Genomic DNA, 5,329 nt, shown 5'->3' on the forward strand with positions numbered 1-5,329 from the left:
CCCCCCGCCGTGTCCGGTCATTTGTTGACGGGCTCGTCCCTCTTTGGGGGGGGAGTGTGTGTGTGTGTGTGTGGTGGGTTGGGGGGGGTGTCCGGGGAGTTCGTTGCCCTTTTCTGAGTTTCGCTGCCCGGGTGGAAAGGCTGGGATGAACACCCAGAGCCTTGCCTCCAACTTTGCCAGGGGAGGGGAGAGGGTTGGGGGTGGAGTGGGGGGAAGGTGTTGGATGTTGATACCATGAAAACGCCTTCTCTCAGCACAACAAACGCAACGTGTCCAGCTTTGGGAGGCAGTTTCCAGAAAGAGAAGCTTTATTTTTTTTCTCCCCCCCCCTCTTCTTCTACTGGGAATTGCCCCTGTTGCTTTGTGGTGGCTGGGGTACCCCGTTTCCCCCGTCCCCCCCAGCTTTGTGGGGTGTGGGGGAAAAGTGGGTTCACTCTCAGCACCTCCTTTCGGGAGCAGGGGTGCCTAAACTGGCTGGGAGGAAAGCTGGGGCGCGTCGGCTTTGCAGTTTGTTTAAGCAACTCGGAGACCCACCTTCCAGCCGAAGGAAATCATGTCACCGGCATCCTCAGCCGGCGATAAAATCAGATTTCCCTTTTCAGGGCCGTCTGGTCCCGCTCTTGGGCTTTTCTCCATTGTGCAAACACACACACACACACACAAACACACACACACACACCGGGCAGGGAGGGCTAAAAATAGGCTTTGGGTAGCTGCTTGGGAGATTTCAGGGTGTCTGAGAGGTCAAGGCTAGGCTGTCTCTGGCCCTGAACTTGGTGAGGCGATGCGAAGCACAGCCCCGTGCCACTGCCCAGCTCCCCTTTGCATGGCTGTGCCATGTTTTGCTAACTCGATGCTCCTGGTTTTATTTGTAAACCCGGTTTTAACCAGCAGCCCAGGGAGACCCACCACTCTGCCTGGCTTCGGTGTTCTCTCTCCCAGGAAAGTAGCAGCTCAGCCCTGGAGATAGTGTCGGTGAACTAAGTTCACCCCTCTCCCCTGTTTAAGGTTTGTAGCCCTCCCAAATACGCTTTTCCTAGCCTTATTTTTGTTGTGAAGTTGAACGTCCCCCTTCACCGCCCTCTGCAGTCTTCAAACCCCGAAGCTGCTGCTGGAGATGCAGCTGTGATAGGGAAAACAGCTGGATGCGTGTTCCGGTAACATGGAGCTGACACTGAAAGGATCAGGCAAGGGAAACCCGAGATTTTTTTGCCCGGGGAGAGATGAAGACATCGTGGGAGGAAGGCAGCGGCGCCCGATCCCCGCGAGCGCGTTATCCTATTAAACAGTGACATTTAAATTGGCTGCCGTCATCCGAAACTCAGCTGAAACTCGGGAGGCAGATGGATTGCAGCCCCTCCGCTTTGGAAATGCGGAGTCCTGGCTGAAGCATCCAAACCCGTTTCCTTCTGTGCGCAGGGCTCAAATAAACAAGGAGCAGATCTTTTTTTTTTTTTTTTCTCCACCATTTCCCCCTCCCCCAGTAAGAGCCAGGATTTGGGTCATGTTTATCATTTCATTGCTGCATTTGTTGAAGTGTACATCCATGAATGCAGTTTTAAGGTTAACCACTGCACTGATTTCCTTTACAAGACTCTCATTTCAGCTAAACCACTCAACCCTTTACCTGGTAACCTGCTGATAAAATACATAGTCTTCGTGGCAAAAGCCACATCGTTCTTCTCTGTACCTGCTCGTCAGCAGGCTTTTTATTATAATGGGGGCAAAGGGAGATTTAGGTGAAGAACTGGATGATGGAGGGAAAAAAAAAAAGTGCCCAGACCTCTCCCTTGCTCTCAAACCACAGAAAAAGAGCAGCAGGATAGGGGAAACTATTTATTGCGGGTTTTCAATCTGTGCAAGTTAATTATCTATGCAAATTGTCAGAAGTCATCGGGAAGCGCTGTTCTTATAGCTGTTCTGAGAAATAAGGGATGGACATCAAATGGAGCCACAACTTCTCCTTTGCCTCTCAGGGTTGGACTTGTCTGTGTGCGGTTTCAAATTTCCATACAATCCTTTCTTTAATTCACAGCTGACTTTTGAATGGAAAACCTCTTCCTGACTCCAGTGAGAGTTGCACGATGGAGCTAAATAAAAGTAACAGAAAATGTAAGGCTCATCCTGCATTTTTCCCAGAGATTCGGGGGTTTTATATTCAAATTATATACACTATATATGTCTTAAAAAGTTCCAGACCCAACTTTCATGTTTTATAGGAGACCTGAGCCTTCACCTTACCCTTGAAATGCATAGATGGGTCCTAACACATTTGCAAAGTGACTCTTTATTTTGAGGACCTACGCTGGTTTATACCTGTTCACTCTGAGGCATACAACACATTTTTGTAACCTCCAGGTTACAGGATTGCCTCGGCTACTCCCGAAACAGCCACGAGCGACATAGTTACTCTCTTTAACGCTGGTATGCGTTCATTTTGTTATAGTTTGGCTTCCCCTTTGGTCAGTAAGGAAGGCAAGAAAGAATAACATTGCTAACTCTAAATCTGCAGAGGGATTTCAGCCAGGCAGACCTGAAATTAATTTGCTCAGTGTGGAGAGCCCAGTTAAAAACTATAGGTATCACTAACCACCAAAATCAGGGAAGATTCAATAAAATCTTTTAAATGTGACGAATTGTTAACCTGACGCATACACCGTTATTCATCCAGGTCCCCTCAGAACAACTTTTTGAGGCAGAGGAAAAAAATCAGCTTATGGATGCCAAAGTGACCTAGAGAAGAAGAGGTAAATGCGCTTGTTATGAAGAGAATCAATATTAGAGCTGGAATCAAATAATGCATTAATCTGCATTATCAACTATAATCTCCAGTGCAGCTAGAGTGGATATGTATTTGGAATTATATTTTTTTTTTTCCATACGTTGCATATGCATTTTAGCGACACGTATTCTATTATTGGGACTGGGTGTGATCGAGTTAAAACGCTCTCCCAGTGCCTATACGTACCCAGCACTCTGGGGTTCTTGGAATATAAAGGGCAGATCATCAGCTGATATCAATTGCTGTAGCTACCAATGATGTCAGCGGAGCTGTTCTGTATCAGTTGAACATCTCCCTTTAAATGCCAACCTTTCTTTGTGCTTTTCACCAGTCTTCCCTTGCTTCAGTCAGGAAATTTAAGGCAATCACTAAGAAGCGTGAAATGGAGTATGTTAAATGAAAGAAATAGCACATACAAGTATCATACGTGTTTTTAATGGCTGCACATAGCCCCTCCCATGTTCTTCAAGAGCCTACTCAGAAATCTAGGGGATTTTTGTGGTATTCACTGAGCTGAAATGTGCTATTCAGTATTTTTCCTCTCGAGTCTGACATTGCTCACCTGGAAGGATTTCAGCTGGGAGGTGAAGGGATGGAAAGTCAAGCTGGCAGTCCTTATTGAGGCGAAGTTTCGTGGCTATCTAAGGTAGCTTTACCCGAGTAAAGGCTGGAACTGGACCCTGCTTGTGTATTAATGCCTCTGAAAAGAAGAACAAGTGGAACCAGTGAGATCTTTAAAACCATCTTTGTGCGCAGACAACGTATATGTTTGTAGAAACAACTTTCTGCACGAACAGGAATGAACAGCTTGGGTACTTTCAACACCACTTTGCTTTTTTCCTCCATTTTGAATAACTCTGTGCATATTAGCTGACTACGGATTTTAGAGCCTGTAATTTTGCAGATTCCACTACATCCTTTGCAGAAAGCACATTCTCCTTGAACTGTACTTGTGGGACATTTCCTATAATTTGCAGATTTAGCTCATCACTGCTAAAATCTTCACATTGAGTGACCTGAGAGAACATTACTAGCACTTCAATTTGTTTTTCATAGCCCACTGAAGTTTATCAAGATACGATGAAAGAGACTTGCTCGGAAGTGAAAGGCCGGTGCATTCCCTCCTTGTAACCCAATTCTTGTGTTTGAGGCACGAGGAGAGTGGAAGATCACAACAGGGTAGTCCATGTGAGGATGCAGGTTGCCCTCTGCACCGAGCAGAAGATGCACAGAAGCTGACAGTTAAGTTTGGAACAGAAGTTGAAGAATTGTATGTATTCCCCATTTCACTTAGAGAGTCTTTTACCAGCTTTTATGTATTTGAGATGAAATCTAGTGAAGGAAATCTGAGCTGGCTGTATCTAAGGAGATCTATCTGGCTATATCTAAGGAGATCTCCAGCTCCTCTGCTGGCTTTGTAATAGCCACCGGCTGTCACAGGAACTGTTATATTTAAAATCCAAATTATTAACTTTTTTCTATTTTTCCATCTAATATACGATGAAACAATGTATTTACATCCATCGCTAAATAGTCCAACCTTTTATAAAACTCCAGACGAGTGTTTAAATTAGCCCGCAGTGTAACCAATTGTGAAAACAGTTTGAAGACAAACCAGGTGAGTGTCTTGCTCTGGAAGATACTGGTGCTGTGCGTTTATTATTCCAAAACTTCAGTGAAAAGCTGTTTTCGGAAATAAACTTTAACCACCTGCTGTTTTTAGGACCCATGTCCAAATATGTAAGGAACAAGCAACCAGATGAAATTTTGTTAAAAAAAAAAACCAACCTGAAACACCCAAAGGTGCAAATTTAGGGTCATCCATAAAGTCAACTTCATGTTCTTCCCGAGTTCAAGCATCGTAACTCCAAATCATATGCTTGAGTAATACGCTTCGTGTGCCTTTCCCCCTCGCTGTCTCATCTCTCTGTTACAACTGGATTTGGAAAGATTTTCTGTGGGTGAAATGTCTATTTGTAAACAGTTTTGCATATAACTTCGCAGAGGATCCTAGTCCTGGGGTACAAACAAATCCACGGCAGCCACACGCACTGATACTTCAAATGATTTTTCAGGATGGGAACAAATCTAACAGTAACCAGTGCTGCGCAGCTCGCACTGTTTAATTCAGGCTTGCTGGCGCTCTATTAGCACTAAGTGTTCCTCAAATCACAGTCGCAATTACACGTAATACATGTTAGCATTAATTAGCAAACTCTGCCTTGTCATCCTCTTGCAACATTCAGTTGTCATTTACCTTCAGAAGGCTCAAAGAATTGCAGTGAGACACGCTCTGGCGTAATTTGCTTTTCCTGAAATTAAGGTGAGGAGGAAGAAAGGAGGGTGGAAAGAGCAAGTGTCCATAAACTTTGCTCTTAACCCATCTTTCTTCCTTGCTGTGCCCTAAATTAATTCACTGAGAGCAGGACATACTTGTGCTTGTCCAAGTTTGATCCCATGTTTTTGAAAAAGGAGAACTCTGTCTCAGGTGAGGAGTGAGGCAAGAGAAGAGTCATCCCCTAGTTCCTGTATGGAAAAGGGGCTATA

General features: G+C 44.9%; 1 long non-coding RNA gene across 1 annotated transcript; it reads right to left on the reverse strand.

Moving 5' to 3' along the window:
* Window positions 1-1,823: 1,823 nt before the first annotated feature.
* On the reverse strand, window positions 1,824-4,945 carry LOC106902474. The gene is made up of 5 exons (XR_001414524.1): window positions 4,571-4,945; window positions 3,345-3,482; window positions 2,969-3,150; window positions 2,591-2,733; window positions 1,824-2,090 (listed from the first exon to the last, which is right to left on the reverse strand). It is a non-coding gene; the product is annotated as an uncharacterized LOC106902474 (long non-coding RNA).
* Between the last annotated feature and the right edge of the window lie 384 nt (window positions 4,946-5,329).

Source organism: Calidris pugnax, unplaced genomic scaffold (assembly GCF_001431845.1).
Source record: "Calidris pugnax isolate Ruff unplaced genomic scaffold, ASM143184v1 scaffold20, whole genome shotgun sequence".
Lineage (NCBI taxonomy): Eukaryota > Metazoa > Chordata > Aves > Charadriiformes > Scolopacidae > Calidris > Calidris pugnax.